General features: G+C 43.5%; 1 pseudogene; it reads left to right on the forward strand.

Annotated features, from left to right (window-relative positions):
- LOC121008307 overlaps positions 1 to 19,697 on the forward strand; it is a 46,671-nt pseudogene that overhangs the window by 17,992 nt on the left and 8,982 nt on the right.

Here is a 19,697-nt window from a genome sequence, read left to right on the forward strand (position 1 = left end):
CATCAAATGTAAGGTAACTATCCTACAAGTCAATGTTAGGCCTTGAGACATGACTTGGATAATAAATAAGCCAGCACCTCATCTGCAAACAGCTGTTTTGGGGTAATTGCCCCTCAGCAGTGCAGAGCAGAGAGGTCCAGCTTAACTGGGTGAGAGGCCTCGGTCAGGATTTTGTGGGGTACTATCTCTCCTTGGAGAGAGTGCCTTAATCAGCTTGAGGAGACTTATAGGCCATACATGCTCCTGTGCAATTCTGGGAATAAGGGATGCAAATGAGCTCTTAACAAGCGCTGCCTCTAATGCCACCAGATGTAAGGCAGCCATCCTATAAGTCATTGTTCGACTACTTATACCAGTCTTTAGACATGACTTGAATAGTAAATAAGCAATTTTTTGGTAAAAATCCACTCAGCAGTGCAGAACAGAGAGCACTGCAGGCCATAGAAACTTATGTGAAGGAAATAGTTGGACTATATAACAGTTTTTCGCATGTACTGCATAATGGTGTAAGTGCATCCTTATTGGCCTTGTTTTAGAGCCACTGGATTTTTCCTCTTAAAGAATCACTCCCATGTTTTGTTTTGTTTTGCATTTCAAATAGATATTAAACCTCCTTTACTGATAAAGTTACATTTTCAGATGCTTAGTTTATGCAGAAATTTCCATCATCATTTTCAGTTACTGCATCATGTACCTTAGATAGGACAAACCATTCTGTCCTTACACTTATGCCTTCCCTAGGAAGCCGGCTTCTCCCCTTCCTGTGCAGATCCATACTACAAGCAGAGTCCGAAGGAAACTTGTCATGTGCCGTATCTCCACCCCTGAGCAGTTCTTCAATCCTCCCACTATGGCCCCCCACGGCCTCCTCCTCCACACCAGCATAAAAGGCTTAGAATCACTAAGCTGCAAGGTCATGTGACCAGATCAAGTCACATGGGTTACACTTACCAGCAAATCCATAGATCTAGGTTGCCTATTCTATAAGCCTCTATATATTAGGAAATTAAACATAATCATTTAATAAAATACGTGTTTTGATGTTCGTAAGTCTGAAATCAGGGGTCACATGACCAAGTGACATCATAAGGTCCTTTCAGGGCAATAAGAATACAAACTGCCAGGAGAAGGATTGAGGGTGGAAACCTCCCGCCTCATTTACACTCTCCCCGTTAGGACCGCAGTATTATGCGACTCATAGGGAAGGGATTTTGAAAGAGCAGCAGACATTTTTAATGAATATAGTAGAGAGAAAAGGCAGATAAAGATGGCGGACCAGCAGAGGAAAAGCAGGAAGAAGATTTGTAGCAGGGATGAAGCAACAGGAAGAACTTGTAGAGATATCTTTATGATGGGACTGCGTCTTTAATAGAAAACGATTGTGATCAATTTCCATTTCGCTGAAAAAAATGATATTTTGCAGATGTCTGAGAAGTACGGGGACGTTTTTACTCTGCATTTTGGACCCAGGAAAGTAGTGGTTATTAGCGGATACAAGGCTGTGAAAGAAGCTCTTGTCACCCAAGTGGATGCTTTTGTAGACAGGCCAAGATCTCCACTCCTGGACTTAATCTCAAGCAACCAGGGTAAGTATATTGGACTTCCTATGAATCCTACAGTTTTTCTGAGCAAGCTTGCTAGTGGGGTAAAGTACTTTACAGTAAAGTCCACCTATAGAGACTGTAGGGACTGTTGCTGCATCAGCTAATTGAAGAGTCACACACAATTAATTCACCTAAACGGAAACATCCCCAGATGTATAGTAGGTTACATGTTGTAATCCTTGTACACTAACGGCCATAGTTCTGAGCTGGAACTAGCCATGGTGCACACTAGCTTCAAATACAGCCAACCTAAACGGAAACTGAAAACTCCAAACACCTGAAACAATTTACCGTACATTTATTTTTATTTACTTATATTCCACATTTATATACCGCCATGCTTCACTGACATTATCATCACTTGCTGTCCCCAGTGGAGATCACCCCAAAATGGTACCAGTTAAAATGTCACCTCATCCTTCAAAAAATGAGCCCCCAAACAAGACCATCGGCAGAAAAAAAAAAATGGCTATGGCTTTCTGAAAATGGTTACACAAGTTAAAATGGTTTCAAGTTAAAAAAAAATAGATATATTAGGTATCGCTAATGACCAGCTCTATAAAAATATCACATGGTCTACCCCATTAGGTGAACAATGTAATAAAAAAATTTACAAAACAGTACCAAAGCAGTCATTTTTAATCTCCTGGTCTCACAAAAAGCCCAATATTCAGCAATCAAAATGTCATGAACCCCAAAATGGTTTGTAAAAATGAGTCTGTGATATCTGACACAAGGTCACCGCTGCGGCTTGTGATTGGTTGCAGTGTCATGTGTCCCCCTCGTCAACAGATGTTTATATCAGTGCAAAAGGGAGCGGAAGTGCATCGAGAAGGGGGAAGGGGGGCCAGGTAAGTATATCCTCGAGAAGGGGGACCAGGTAAGTATCATCACTAGTGTTGAGGGAAGCGAGCTTTGGATGCTTCAACATCAGAATAATACTGTACGGAGATTAGTCTACGTACAGTATTAGAGTGTAAGGGCTCCGATGAGCCAAAGTAAGGTATTCGCGAAGTTGAACGTGCCTTCGTTGAATATCTTTGGTAATTGACTTTTAAAGTGGAAAACCACTTTAAAACTTGAAACCAAACTCAGCTTCGGTTCTGAGGTACTAGTCGGAACCGAGTTTGGTTTCAAGTTTTAAAACTCAACACTAATGATCACTACTGCCGGTCAGCCATGTGTAATTTAGTCTAGGATAACACTTTTAACTTACATGTGATTTCTTGTTTGTAGGTCATTTTAAGTCTACTTTATTCCACACATTTAAACAAAAACATAAAATTAAACAATTTTATGAAGGAATATTTTATCTTATTCTTCTATCTGTGTTCCTACAAGGCTACTTTCTGTCCAGTATGAGTAATCGATCATCTCATATATCTCCATGTTCACTGTATTTCAGGTATAGTATTTTCCAATGGAGAAGAATGGAAAACTATGAGGAGGTTCATACTGTCAACACTTCGAGACTTTGGAATGGGGAAAAAATCTCTAGAAGGCAAAATTCAAGATGAAATAATTGCCCTTATAGAAAACTTTAAATTTCATAATGGTAAAACATTTTCTACATTTACCAAGAACCCTATAGCTGACATCTTTATTTCTAGCTTTTGGTTAATCTTTTCCTTTGGCTACACTTTCTAAATTGAAAGCCATGAAGAGAGTTTCGCTAGGACAAGAGATGAGCGAACCACTCGAGATTTGTGAAAAAGTTCGGTTCGGACCTGAATCGATTCGGACCGAACCGAAGTTGCTCCAAATTGCCCTGAAAATTGGTAAATAACCCTCTCTAGACTCCTAGATAACACTCTCTAGACTCCTAGAATTTTACCTAACTATGGGGAAACACATGTTTGCAGGCATTAACATATAGTGTGTCTAAAAGCACACCATGCTGCCACATGTGTTATCCTTTTTCATATTTCAAAACTTAAAAAAATATTGTCCCTTATCAGGGGCAAATGATGTTTGAACACACATGGTGTTATGGGATATAAAAAAAATTGACTTGGGGGGCGACATCCAAAAATTAGCCCTTGACAGTATCAGAATGCCTGCACATATGACATGCACACACATTGATTGTCAGAAGAAAAAGTGTCTTGTTGTGAACGAGCCTAAAAAAAAAAAACTCTTTTAATTGGGAGCAGCAGCAGTGCAGTGTGGATGTGGAAAATATACGGTATGGATATAGTGGCATGTGGCCCCAGTAGTAGCTGCAGCAGGAGCAGTATTACATGGAACATACAAGGCTGTCTATGGGTAGTAGTAGTAGTAATAGTAGAAGTGGTAGATGCTTTGCATTAATGGTGGTGACGGTAGGGGACTAGCAGCGAGGAGTAGCAGCAGCTGAGGAAGCAGCGGCTGCAGCAGCAGCCATATGGTACTTAATGACAGGAAGTCAGGACACAGCATGATGAAGGCAGCAGCATCCTTATGGATGGTCAGCAGGTGGCAGCACTGGCATGATGGTGGCAGTGGCATGAAGGAAGAGGTGGCAGCAGCTGTACAGAACATGATGGTAGGCAGGTTGAAGCAGTCGCATGATGAAGGCAACAGCAGCCGTACAGAACATGATTGTAAACAAATTGTATCAGTGGCAGGATGGAGTTGGTGGCATGCTGGAGGCAGCAGTAGCCATACAGAGCATAAATGTAGGCAGGTCCCATCAGCAGCATGATGGCGGCAGCAACAGCAGCACAGAACGTGATGGTAGGCAGGATGCAGTAGTGGCATGATGGGGGCAGGCAGACAGCAACAGTGACAAGATGGGGCAGATCTATTTATTGGCCTCAGCCTGAAGAGTGTGAAAACTCTTCAGAATGCAGGCTCTGCTCATTTTGACAAAAGTGATGTTTTGGACATTGGTGGAAGACAACTTGGTCCATTTGGGAGAAAAACCGCCCCGAAAACCCTCTGGGTAAGAAAGAGAGCATGTTGTGCCAGTTCAGGCTACTGTTCCAGGCTTCCTGCCCAGAAATCCATGGAGTCAGGGAACATAGTATGCGCCAGAGAGCATTAAGAGTTTAGGTAGACCTAAACCTTGGTGCTGAGGCGGGAGCTGTCGGCTTGCTGAACGGCCTCAGCCTGGCACGGCATGTGGAAAAACTTCTCCGTCATGTTAAGGAGACTAAAATGGCTGCTACTACTGCTGTTGTGGCTTCTGCTGCTTGTGGTGGTAGGAGGGGGGATGACTCTGGGGGGGAGGGGAAGAAAGGTCTCCCTTTCAGACACACTGGCCACAGGCGTCTGCTTTCCTCCTCCGAGGCAGATTCCACTGCAGCTATAAGGCAAACAGCAAGATAATCAGCTGCTCTTCTTCTGCTGTGGTGCCCTGTGGCAGAACATCCATTATGCTGATGATGTGTGCCCAGGTTCAGAGCAACCAGGATGTTGCACCCATTGTCGTTGAACATGTTGCCCAGTTGGAGTCGGCGTGGTAAAAGCCAGTGTGATGATTGCTGTTTAATGTAGTTGAGCAACTGCTCTTCTGTGTTGATACTCTGACTTGACAAATGTGGTAGTAAGGAGAGGTAGTGTGAGCAACCTAGTGCCCTACTGCTGTTGGGGACAGGAGTGTGCCCTCGGAGGAGGAGGCGGATAAATGCCTGGTGTGGAAGCTAGGCCGACACAATCAAAAGGACCTGACCTCATTGCTGGCATGCTGCCTCGCGGCTTCCTGTAAAAACATTGACCTACTGAGCAGTGAAAGACATGTATTGTCCATACCCCAAAGAGCTGCTCCTGGTGTCCACTGTGGCATGAATCTTTCCAAACAGAAAGCATTTCTGGGAGCACCCCACATTGTCCACCATGTGAGAGTACAAGGCAGGAATGTATATTTGGGAGAAATAATGACAGCTAGCAGGCAGCAGACTCAACTAAATAGAATGGCAGCAACTCCCCTGCCAATAACTTGGCCAGGTGGGAATTAAGCTTCCAAACTAGGCACATAGCCTTGCTTCCTGGCAACACATTCCGTTGTCGATGGCTGATGATGGAGCGGAGGAGTCTGAGTGGGAGAAGCAGAAAGAGATGATGGGGTTGTGAAAGACACTGTACTGCCCATGTATGCGACCTGCCTGGCTCAAAGTAGACCAGAAGAAAGAGGGAACTCTTGCTGCAGTTCCTGGCTGCCGCCTCTGTTTACACATGGCATAGGGTAATGCCTTTTCATGGTGCAATAGAGCTGTGGTGCCTATGTGTTTGCCTGTACACATCTTATTTTTCTCTTGCCCAGCTTACACAAGGCAATGCTTTTATCTTCTGGCACCGTGGAGAAAAACTGCCAGACAGGAGATACTTGCGCAGCAGAGGTAGAGGCAGCCAAGCTCAGCTTAGATCTGGCACATTTTGGGCCTAACCCACCAACAGCGTCAGTGCCATCACCAGCTCCTTATCCAGATGTGGTCCTGACTGTTTTCTGGGATGTACGGATGGAGTAGAGTTAACACTCCTGTGTACGCGGCCTCTGCTCCTTGTTGCTGCAGCCATCACCCTCCTCCTCATATGTTGCCTCCTCCTCCTCAGCACCCCAATCTAGCTCTAAGGTTCTGTCCAGCACACAATTGTCATTGGGGTCCTCACCATCCTTGCCACTTCTATCATACTGTGGTATATCATGGTTGGTTCTTTGGCACTCCTTCCCTGATCGGCCCCGACTGCCACTGTCATTGCCCTCAACACCAATAGACTGGTTACAGGTGCCACTACTATCACCACCAACACAGCTATGCCTGGGGTCTGCAGCTTCCTCTCCTACCTCCATTTCAGAGCAATACAAACGCTGACTGCTCTCACACAAATCATCAACAGAGAGACTCTCTTGTCTATCTTTCATAGGACGTGGTGAGGTTTTCTTGCCACTTCTTAGGAAAAAAGAAAGGCACCCCACTAGGAAGAGACAGTGAAAACTAAGAGGACTAAGTCGTCCAATACACAATCTCATCCTCTTTCTGCTCAAGGATAATGTTGCTCCTTTCAAAGCCAGCAGGGAGAACTGCGGCCTACTACTACTACTTATTTTGGCCGGATAACTAGTGATGCTACTGGCTATTGGTTTTTCGTTTGGAACCCTTCCCTAGCCTGGACATATTTGTGCCTCTCAGATAATATTGTGTGCTACCCTGTGTATTGGTGTAGTAATTACGTATATGCTGGTTTGAATATATTTAAGAGCCCCTCAAAAAAATAGACACAGTGTGGAGATAGAAATTAAGGGAAACGGATTTAGGCCTGTGTATTGGTGTACTAATCACCTATATGCTGGTTTAATTAAATTTAACAAGTTCTGCAATTTTTACATTTCAACTGTGTTGAAATAGATTTCACAGAAACAGAGAATTGACGCTTGACACTCAATTTCACAATATCAATTACATAAAAGTAGTTTCCCTAGCCTGTGTATTGGTGTACTGATCACCTATATGCTGTTTAATTAAATTAAAAAAAGTTCCAAAATGTTTAAATTCTAGCTGTGTAGAAATAGAATTCATGGAAACAGACGACTGAGGCTTGATGCTCAATTTCATATTATCACTCACAGGAAAGTAGTTGCCATAGCCTGTGTATTGGTGTAATGATCACCTATATGCTGATTTAATGATATTAAAGAAGTCCCCAAAAATTTAAATTTGAACCATGTGGAAATAGAATTCATCGAAACAGATGATTGAGGCCTATTGCTCAATTTCACTTTATCACTCACAGGAAAGTAGTTGCCCTAGCCTGTGTATTAGTGTACTGAGCCCCTATATGCTGGTTTAATTAAACTGAACCCCAAAAATATATATATAGTCCCCCAAAAATATATATATAATTCCAACTGTATAGAAACTCAACATACAGAAATGGATGATTGAGGCCTGACCCTTAATATCGCATTAACGCTGGGTTCACACCAGAGCGTACTGAACGTACGCTCTGTATGCGCGATTGTACGGGCGTTTACAATCGCGCCACGGAGACAAGCGAACGCCCATTGTCGCGCGTTCCCGGAAGTCTATGTACGGGAACGCGAGACACTACGCCCCAAAGAAGCTCCTGAACTTCTTGGGGCGTTGGGCGTTTTACAGCGCGATCGTACGCGCTGTAAAACGCCCAGGTGAGAACCATGCCGATAGGGAAGCATTGGTTTCTCCTTGTTGAGTGTTTTACAGAGTGTAGGAACGCGCTGTAAAACGCTCAGGTCTGAACCGGCTGTTACACTCACAGGTAAATTGTTACCCTAGCCTGTATATTGCTTTTTTCCCTCCAAAATGTGCACCAAAATGGCGTTATCTACCGTTTTAGTGGATTCATCCAAAACAAACCTGACTTATCTGAAAATCAGAAAATTACCAGTAGTGGATTCATCCGAAATGAACATCTGAAAAATACCAAAGTTCGGACCAAACCGGGTTTGGTCTGAACTGGTTCGCTCATCCTTAGCTAGAACTATAGACTAAACTAACAAACATATACCACCAAACATTTGCTGCAGATTAGCTATGGAAGTTGTAGCAGTGCTCTTCTGTCTTCAGCTTCATTAAGTAGTGTTGTCTGACTCAAGTGTGCCTAGACATGATCTTTTGTATTGTATATTTTTTTTTTACTCTTGTACTTTTGTTTAATTGTTATAATTTCTATATTATTTCTTATCTTCTAGGCAAACCATTCACTCCACACCTAATAGTAAACAGTGCTGTATCCAATGTCATCTGCTCCATTATCTTTGGGAACAGGTTTGAGTATGATGACCCAACATTTCAAAAATTAATCAGAATGTTAGATGAAAATGCTAAAATCGCGGGTGAACCCAAAGCACTGGTGAGAAAACTTCCCAATGTTATGCATTCAGTCTCTTAGTGAGTTTCATTAGTATAGGCTCTTTACATATGGAATAATGGTCATTGTACTCTAAAGTACCTTGTGGAAATTCCTTGTAGGTCATAGAACAACAGTATGAGGAGCTTTGTCATTTACCTATAGGGGTTTTCCATCTTCATTGGCCTTTCAGGCAGACCCCCCCCCCCCCCCCATTTGGCCAGACCTGTAGAGGGGAGCATGGAGCATGCTTCCCTGCTCACCAACACTGAGTTTCTGCTCCTTCACTTCCCCACTGCCACCATACAGTTCTGATCCCAACATGTTAACATCTGGTTTGACGGCCAATGCAGCCAATTATGGGTCACAGTGGTGACGCATCTTCTTTCATCATGTCAGTGGGTCACATGAGCCAAGGGCAAATGTCATTGTTCAGGACAGTGATTGCTTGCAGCAGCCATCAAACCACATGTTGATTAGTGTTGATCGCGAATATTCTAATCGCAAATTTTTATCGCAAATATTGGTACTTCGAGAATTCGCGAATATCTAGAATATAGTGCTATATCTTCGTAATCGCGAATATTCTGGATTTTTTTCATCAGTACACATGATCCCTCACTGCTTCTTGCTTGTGGGCCAATGAAAAGGCTGCAATATCTTGACTTTAGGAGTAGTGTTGATCGCAAATTTTCGCATTGCAAATCTTTTAAATTTAGCACAATTTTTCCGATTGCCGAGTTTTGCAATCAAGAAAATAATGACCGGAGATCACGAATTTGCGAATATATGACGAATATTCGCCCAAATATTCGCGAAATATCGCAAATTTAAATATTGCCCCTGCTGCTCATCACTGATGTTGATGTGTAGGGACCAGAGCTCTGTAACTGCAGTGGGGAGCAAAGGTGCCATAACCCAGTGTAAGGGAGTAGGTAATATGCTTCTCTCCGCAAGTCAGGCCATGTGTAGGGTTAACCCGAAGGACTCCTTTAATTATGTAGCTTAGAGGAAATGATTACCTTATAATTCACAGCTATGAAGAGTACTCTAGAAATGGTGCTGCTCTTGTCCATTGGCCATTTCTCTCTCTGAAGTAATAGTTGCTAATACTACTAGGATCTGGATACAGTACTACACCCAAGATGCTGTAGAAACCATTCTGCAATGATTCTTTCGATTATGCCACAGTGCCCCCACGTAGGGGCTGGTAGGGCTTTCAGAAACATTTAAAAAAAAGATTGTTTGGCAATCTGTTACAGGACTGGGAGAAAACCATATTTGTTTAGATATGCAAATTATCAGTTTGATGCACATCCCCTCTGTCGTCCCTCTGCAAAGTTAGCCACTCCTTTTGCCTTGTGATTGTCAGGGCCCTTTTTCTGAATGCAGCCCACACCTGGCCCTATCATTTTACACTAGCTCCACATACTAGGACTCTGGCACATGTACAGTATGGTTTCATGTTCTGGTGCTGTACTGTGCATGCACCAGAATTCTGTCACGTGCCTCTTGAGCAATATCACTGGTCCGGGCATGAAGAGCCTGACCCTGTAAATCACAAGTTGAAAGATGATAAACTTTGCAGTGGGGCAAAGGGGCTCTGGCTCACAAGATGCACTGTTTGAAGTGTGTTTGAAAGCCTTACCAGTCACTGCGCTTAGTTTCATATGCAAAAAGCAGCTGCTAGATTGCCTTCAAGAGCACTTCCAGCCAGTTGTAGCCCTTATTCCCAGAGCCAGAACAGTCCATAATGCACCTAGCTAAAACCATCCACATTACCACAAATTATAGCCAGATACAGTGCCTTCTCCATGCTCCACCTCTTCTCTACAGTATTATCCTGTGACAGACCCTCCAGCATCCGCCCACATATGACATTCTTTTTCCATGCAAGAGATTGAATCTATTATCAAACATTATGTATATTTAAAGGGGTTGTCTGGCTCATAAATAATGGTAAAAGGTAAGCAATTTTGACAAATTTAGTCATGTCTCACCACTTACCCGCTGCTCCTATTTCAATGTTTCTGGGTCTCCTGTTCTCTAGTTATTGGTCCCTCCATATGCACACGAAATGACCTCTCAACTAATCTCTGGCTGAGGTGGGTGCGGTGATTATCTGAGCAACATTTCCCATCCGGAGTCTGTGGAAGTCAACATTTGTGTTCCTGTTCTGCCCCTCAACTCTGAATAGTCTGGCTGCATCAACATTAAAACTACCATCTCTATTCTTCCTTTGCCACAAATTATCCTCTGAAAGGAAAATCAACAGCTCACAATCCTTGTTCACGCTGCACGGGAAGGGACAATCCCCATATCAAATCCAACGAAAAAAATCCCAGCAAGCGTTCTGGTCTTCAATATGTTATACTCTTTATTTCAACTACAAAATTTACAGGACGCGTTTCGGCCCGTCCAGCCTTTCTCAACCGCCTTGCAGTTGAGAAAGGCTGGACAGGCCAAAACGCGTCCTGTAAATTTTCTAGTGGAAATAAAGAGTATAACATATTGAAGACCAGAACGGTTGCTGGGATTTTTTCGTTGGACAAATTATCCTCTAACAAAAAATCATTTAATATCGTGGGATCTGGAGTTACAGACCGAATTCCATCTTCCACATATTCATCAAAAGCCTCTTACAACATCACCCTATGAACCAAACCACCATATTCAAAACCAGGATTGCCACTAAGCACATCAATAGCAATTCTATTAGACAACTCATATGGATACTATTGCTTTCTTTGCTTAACTTTCCCACATAAATATATACGTACTGTATTTGAGGCACCACCATACAAACCATTAACATTTCTCTAAGAATGTCCTCTACTTTCCTTAGGCTACTTTCACACTTGCGTTTGGGGTTCCGCTTGTAAGTTCCGTTTGAAGGCTCTCACAAGCGGCCCTGAACGGATCCGTACAGCCCCAATGCATTCTGAGTGGATGCGGATCCGCTCAGAATGCCTCAGTCTGGCTCCGTTTGGCCTCCGTTCCGCTCAGCAGGCGGACACCCGAACGCAGCTTGCAGTGTTTTGGTGTCCGCCTGGCCGTGCGGAGCCAAACGGATCCGTCCAGACTTACAATGCAAGTCAATGGGGACGGATCCGTTTGACGTTGACACAATATGGTGCAATTGCAAACGGATCCATCCCCCATTGACTTTTTATGTAAAGTCAGGAGTTCCTATTAATATACCATCAGATCTGAGTTTTCTCCAATCCGATAATATATTTTAACTTGAAGCGTCCCCATCACCATGGGAACGCCTCTATGTAAGAATATACCATCGGATTTGAGTTAGATCGTGAAACTCAGATCCGACAGTATATTCTAACACAGAGGCGTTCCCATGGTGATGGGGACGCTTCAAGTTAGAATATACTAAAATAACTGTGTACATGACTGCGCCCTGCTGTCTGGCAGGTGCTGCCAGGCAGCAGGGGGCAGACCCCCTCCCCCCCTGTATTTAACTATTGGTGGCCAGTACGGCCCCCCTCCCTCCCTCCCCTGTATTTAACTCATTGGTGGCCGCCCTCCCCCTCCCTCCCCTGTATTTAACTCATTGGTGGCCAGTGCGGCCGGCCCCCCTACCTCCCTCCCCTGTATTTAACTCATTGGTGGCCAGTGCGACGGCCCCCCCTCCCTCCCCCCGTATTTAACTCATTGGTGGCCAGTGCGGCCGGCTCCCCCTCCCTCCCCCCCTAATTAAAATGACCGACCTCCCCATCATTGGTGGCAGCGGAGAGTTCCGATCAGAGTCCCAGTTTAATCGCTGGGATTCCGATCGGTAACCATGGCAACCAGGACGCTACTGCAGTCCTGGCTGCCATGGTTACTTAGCAATTTTAGAAGCATTATACTTACCTGCGATGTCTGTGACCGGCCGGGCGCTCCTCCTACTGGTAAGTGAAAGGTCTGTGCGGCGCATTACTTATAGCACAGACCTGTCACTTACCAGTAGGAGGAGCGACCGGCCGGTCATCGACATCGCAGGTAAGTATAATGCTTCTAAAATTGCTAAGTAACCATGGCAGCCAGGACTGCAGTAGCATCCTGGTTGCCATGGTTACCGATCGGAGTCCCAGCGATTAAACTGGGACTCCGATCGGAACTCTCCGCTGCCACCAATTATGGGGGGTCGGTCATTTTAATTAGGGGGGAGGGAGGGGGGGCCGGCCGCACTGGCCACCAATGAGTTAAATACAGGGGAGGGAGGGGGGCCCGGCCGCACTGGCCACCAATAAGTTAAATACAGGGGAGGGAGGGGGGCGGGCCGCACTGGCCACCAATGAGTTAAATACAGGGGAGGGAGGGGGGGCCGGCCGCACTGGCCACCAATGAGTTAAATACAGGGGAGGGAGGGGGGCCCGGCCGCACTGGCCACCAATAAGTTAAATACAGGGGAGGGAGGGGGCGGGCCGCACTGGCCACCAATAAGTTAAATACAGGGGAGGGAGGGGGGCGGGCCGCACTGGCCACCAATGAGTTAAATACAAGGGAGGGAGGGGGGGCCGGCCTCACTGGCCACCAATGAGTCAAATACAGGGGAGGGAGGGGGGGGCGGCTGCACTGGCCACCAATGAGTTAAATACAGGGGAGGGAGGGGGGCAGTCATGTACACAGTTCTTTTAGTATATTCTAACTTGAAGCGTCCCCATCACCATCGGAACGCCTCTGTGTTAGAATATACTGTCGGATCAGAGTTTTCACGAAGTGAAAAATCAGATCTGAAAAAAACTGTTATGCAGACGGATCCGTTCTGAACGGATGCAAGCGTTTGCATTATAGGAGCGGATCCGTCTGTACAGACACCAGACGGATCCGCTCCGAACGCAAGTGTGAAAGTAGCCTTAGCTGTTCACAATTTTGCATAACTCTAATTTACAATCCATTTCCGACCACTCTTTGCAAAACTTTATCCATATCCTCCACATTCAAGTTATAAGTCTCAATAACTATGTGCAAATCACAAACCATTTAATGAATCATCTGACATCATGCTGTGGGACCTGACCAATTTCTTTACCAATAACATCCATCTCTTGTGGTTTTAACTGCTCTGTGATAAGCTTCACTTCCCCAGTATTATCAGAATTGAATACAACTATAGTAGTAGTAGGAGCTGCTGGAATATTGTTAATAATATGTAGATCATCCCAAGGTTAAATGGTATTGTGATCAACATGTTTTGATGTTACATCTTGATCTACATTATTCACAACATATTTTTCAGCCAATTTAGTAAATTCAATATTAGTGAATGTTGATATTCCACCAACTCCTTCTCTACATTCTGTATTTTTACTGACAATTTCTCATTAGCATTAGATAAATGCTCACAAAGTTTAGCTTTCTCATTAGCTATTACTGTGCAGTGGCCGGGTTTGGGGTCCCCCGGACACTGCGAGGTGTCACCACATGTTACTGCTCTCCGGAAAGGATGGTATGGCGTGGTGCACCCCAATGGGAAATAAGTCCAGAGAGTCAGGGTCTGCAGTAAACCAGTATGCTTCTTTGCTGGATGAATTCAGGTACAAAAGAATACAAACAAGGCATAGGGCTGGCTTCTCCAGTCTCCTCCCTTGCAGAAGAAGGGTTTGATGCTGAGGAAAGGCCTGAGCAAGCTGTCATTCTCTCTCTCAGAAGGCTGGTACCCTGGCCAAAGACTGGTGACCAGCATCTGTGGAAAAGTATCCCCATCTCAGCATCTTCTTCTGGTCACTCAATTAGTCTGACAGAGTATCCCTCTCTCAGTGTCTTCTTCTGGTCACTCAATAGTCTGGCAGAGTCTCCTCTTCTAAACACTGTTCCCTAACTGCAGAACACTAGGGGCTCTGACTGCCATCTGGCTAAACTAGAACCTTCTAGTTGGAGAAGTAGAGTGGAGAAGCTCAGCACAAACAAATACAATGTTGCAACTCCCGTCTCTCACAGCCTTGCATTAAAGCTTCAATGATATTCAATGGAAATGACACAGCAGTTTTTCCAGACAAAAACAGGTTTTCAGACATAATAACAGCTAATCCAGATCACAAAATACACATAAAATGCAATTACACAGTAAACAATACATATAAGCCAATGCAAGTTAACTTCAAAGCACCCCTCACCGGGGCACTACAACTGCATGTAATCTAAGTTCAGCCATTTTATCATTCCACTCTTTCTGGGCAATTTCATATATTTCTGTCTGTTGTTTTAAGTTCCTCATCTTTTTGCGTGACTATCTCTATCAATTTAACAGGACAACGAACCCTTCACTACCATTCATTTTCTCTTTAATTTTCTTAACAAATGCCTTCCTATCAGGAAAACATTTCATTTTATCGCATGAATGTCTATATTCCGTTGGATCTCATAAGGTCAACCATGACTTTTTATATATTTAATTAACCAATCATTAACAACAACTTTTTTTATAATACCTTTCCCACTAGCTGTACTAAAAGATAAGTGCACCGACAAGCAACAATAAAAAAAAGAAATAAAATTTACTCACAAGCCTTTCTGGCACCAGAGTCCTCTAATGTTTACAATGTTGGGGTTGCGGGGGTGCAAAACATCCTTCTGGGTCATCTCTTGCTGAAACAGGCACAGATTCCTCTATGTCACCACCAGGCTTTGGGTCACAGCACTTCTGGATTGCAAATCTTAACAACTTCTTCTGGTCACTTGCCAAGGCACCAAGTGTTATATAAATAATATATATCCTTGTTTCAGATCCAGAGATGAAGCTTCATGCATATTACCAGACCCAGAAAATATTATAGCTCTTCTTTTGATGAGTGAACCTACTAATATCAAGGATGATGTTACCTCAATTGATTGATTCATTCATTCATTCATAACTTCCCCAAGCTGTCAGGATAGCAACTACCGTCACACACAAACAGGGATAGTGCAGCCTTAAACTGCCTGGACCCACTATCCCTATCTATTTGCATGGTCATCCTTAGATGTGACCCCACAACTGGGTGACAGTCCCTACACTGAACAACATGTGAGGGCAACACACAGACAGGGAAAAAAACAAGCCGGACAAATACTAGTAGAGTAGTCATAGAGAAAAAAGGTCAAAAGTCAGTAGGACCAAGACGTACAAAAAAAACAATGGCAAACGGAAAATCCAAACACCAAATTTTAAAACCAGGAGATCAAATACAATACCAAATCATCAAAGCCCAAAAACATAGTTGCAGTACTGATACAGAAATCCAAAGTCAAAGGAGTCTTTAGGTGTCTGCCTTTTAAATCAGAAGGAAGGCAATTTACGCTGGCATGCCTGCATGCCGGGTGGAGTTGCCGGCAGTGAGCCCTGATGCTCGGTAGCCCAGCCACACCTCCTCATTAACCCATGGCTCCGAAGTCAGTAGAGACCAATCAGCAGCCCTCGTTCCACTGGCAACCGGATGCTGCTGCCACATGGAAGCAGCTGTGGTCGGAGTAACCATGAGACCAACATTTCTTTCCTGTCTCTTATTTCATCTCTTTTTTAACTCTTCTACAGTCATTTTTTTCTTTTTTTTTATACCATATTTACTTATTGACATATGGAGACTATCTAATTAGATAGTACAAAATTTTAAACCTAAACATGCACGTCCACTGGTATTTTTAAAACTAAACATACATGCTCATTGGTTGATTATGTAATTTTGTTTTAATGACGTCAGTTGTAGATTTGGAATGTGGAGGGAAAATCACCTGTCCAGGCACTTCTGTGTAGACCAATGTCACATACAATCATGACCTTCACTGTAAACACTAAATCCATTGGAAACAATGACTCTCCTGAACAGAACACTCTCAAAGAAAGCCTTTAGTTATTCCCAACAGCCACGACAAACCCTGAAGATTTTTGCACTTCATTTAAACAAAAAGATCTCTTTATCTTTACCCTCCTGTTGTTGAGGGAGACCAGGAGGATCCTGGAAGGAATATAAAAAAAGGGCAGTGGGAGGTATCACTTTTCTTTTCATCATTCTGACTTTGTTTGGAAAAGAAAAACAGCCAGACAACCGGTTTTATTTTTCCTATCTAGCACCACCATGCACTGTAGCACTGTACAAAGGTCTAATATTCATATGATTTTCTTACTTCACAACTAGGACCAATTTCATAGGTCATAGATCAACTTATACATGCTTTTTGGAGTGTGAGGGGAAATATCCTAGTGCTTGCTCCCACAGACATTAAACATATCTGCATTTTTTTTTCAAGACAATTTAACCGCCTCCGGACCGCTTAACGCAGATTCGCGTTCCGGAGGTGGCAGCCCTGCGCACAGTCACGCATATATGCGTCATCTCACGAGACGCGAGATTTCCTGTGAACGCGCGCACACAGGCGCGCGCGTTCACAGGATCGGAAGGTAAGCGAGTGGATCTCCAGCCTGCCAGCGGCGATCGTTCGCTGGCAGGCTGGAGATGTGTTTTTTTTAACCCCTAACAGGTATATTAGACGCTGTTTTGATAACAGCGTCTAATATACCTGCTACCTGGTCCTCTGGTGGTCCCCTTTGTTTGGATCGACCACCAGAGGACACAGATAGCTCAGTAATATGTTGCACCAAGCACCACTACACTACACCCCCCCCTGTCACTTATTAACCCCTTATTCACCCTTGATCACCCTTGATCACCCCTGATCACCCCATATAGACTCCCTGATAACCCCCCTGTCATTGATTACCCCCCTGTCATTGATCACCCCCTGTAAAGCTCCATTCAGATGTCAGCATGATTTTTACGGATCCACTGATAGACTGTTCGGATCCGCAAAACGCATACGGACGTCTGAATGGAGCCTTACAGGGGCGTGATCAATGACTGTGGTGATCACCCCATATAGACTCCCTGATCACCCCCCTGTCATTGATTACCCCTCTGTCATTGATCACCCCCTGTAAAGCTCCATTTTTTTTCTTACAAAGTCTCATATTTCACTAACTTGTGTCAAAAAATAAAATCTCACATGAACTCACCATACCCCTCACGGAATCCAAATGCGTAAAATTTTTTAGACATTTATATTCCAGACTTCTTCTCACGCTTTAGGGCCCCTAGAATGCCAGGGCAGTATAAATACCCCACATGTGACCCCATTTCGGAAAGAAGACACCCCAAGGTATTCCATGAGGGGCATATTGAGTCCATGAAAGATTGAAATTTTTGTCCCAAGTTAGCGGAAAGGGAGACTTTGTGAGAAAAAAATAAATAAAATCAATTCCGCTAACTTGTGCCAAAAAAATAAAATTTCTATGAACTCGCCATGCCCCTCATTGAATACCTTGGGGTGTCTTCTTTCCAAAATGGGGTCACATGTGGGTAGTTATATTGCCCTGGCATTCTAGGGGCCCTAAAGCGTGAGAAGAAGTCTGGGATCCAAATGTCTAAAAATGCCCTCATAAAAGGAATGTGGGCCCCTTTGCGCATCTAGGCTGCAAAAAAGTGTCACACATCTGGTATCGCCGTATTCAGGAGAAGTTGGGGAATGTGTTTTGGGGTGTCATTTTAACATATACCCATGCTGGGTGAGAGAAATATATTGGCAAAAGACAACTTTTTCCCATTTTTTTTATACAAAGTTGGCATTTGACCAAGATATTTATCTCACCCAGCATGGGATATGTAAAATGACACCCCAAAACACATTCCCCAACTTCTCCTGAGTACGGCCGATACCACATGTGTGGCACTTTTTTACAGCCTAGTGGGCAAAGGGGCCCACATTCCAAAGAGCGACCTTTCGGATTTCACAGGTCATTTACCTACTTTACCACACATTAGGGCCCCTGGAAAATGCCAGGGCAGTATAACTACCCACAAGTGACCCCATTTTGGAAAGAAGACACCCCAAGGTATTCGTGAGGGGCATGGCGAGTCCTAGAATTTTTTATTTTTTGTCACAAGTTAGTGGAAATAATGATTTTTTTATTATTTTTTCTTACAAAGTCTAATATTCCACTAACTTGTGACAAAATAATAAAAACTTCCATGAACTCACTATCCCATCAGCGAATACCTTGGGGTGTCTTCTTTCCAAAATGGGGTCACTTGTGGGTAGTTAGTACTGCCCTGGCATTCTAGGGGGCCCAAATGTGTGGTAAGGAGTTTGAAATCAAATTCTGTAAAAAATGACCGTGAAATCCGAAAGGTGCTCTTTGGAATGTGGGCCCCGTTGCCACTAGCTGCAAAAAAGTGTACACATCTGGTATCTCCCCGTATTCAGGAGAAGTTGGGGAATGTGTTTTGGGGTGTCATTTTACATATACCCATGCTGGGTGAGAGAAATATCTTGGCAAAAGACAACGTTTTTCCCCATGTTTTTATACAAAGTTGGCATTTGACCAAGATATTTATCTCACCCAGCATGGTATATGTAAAATGACACCCCAAAACACATTCCCAACTCGCCTGAATACAGAGATACCACATGTGTGACACTTTTTTGCAGCCTAGGTGGGCAAAGGGGCCCACATTCCAAAGAGCACCTTTCGGATTTCACTGGTCATTTTTACAGAATTGATTCAAACTCCTTACCAACATTTGGGCCCCTAGAATGCCAGGGCAGATAACTACCCCACAAGGACCCCATTTTGGAAAGAAGACACCCCCAAGGTATTCACTGATGGGCATAGTGAGTTCATTGAGACTTTTTATTTTTTGTCACAAATTAGTGGAATATGAACTTTGTAAGAAAAAAAAAATAAAAAATCATCATTTTCCGCTAACTTGTGACAAAAAATAAAAAGTTCTATGAACTCACTATGCCCATCAGCGAATACCTTAGGTGTCTACTTTCCGAAATGGGTCATTTGTGGGGTGTTTATACTGTCTGGCCATTGTAGAACCTCAGGAAACATGACAGGTGCTCAGAAAGTCAGAGCTCCTTCAAAAAGCGGAAATTCACATTTTTGTACCATAGTTTGTAAACGCTATAACTTTTACCCAAACCATTTTTTTTTACCCAAACATTTTTTTTTTAACAAAGACATGTATAACAATAAATTTAGAGCAAAATTTATATATGGATGTTGTTTTTTTTGCTAAATTTTACAACTGAAAGTGAAAAATGTCATTTTTTTGCAAAAAAATCGTTAAATTTCGATAATACAAAAAAAAGTAAAAATGTCAGCAGCAATGAATTACCAACCAAATGAAAGCTCTATTAGTGAGAAGAAAAGGAGGTAAAATTCATTTGGGTGGTAAGTTGCATGACCGAGCAATAAACGGTGAAAGTAGTGTAGGTCAGAAGTGTAAAAAGTGGCCTGGTCTTTCA

This window comes from Bufo bufo, chromosome 7, assembly GCF_905171765.1.
Source record: "Bufo bufo chromosome 7, aBufBuf1.1, whole genome shotgun sequence".
Taxonomy (NCBI): Eukaryota; Metazoa; Chordata; class Amphibia; order Anura; family Bufonidae; genus Bufo; species Bufo bufo.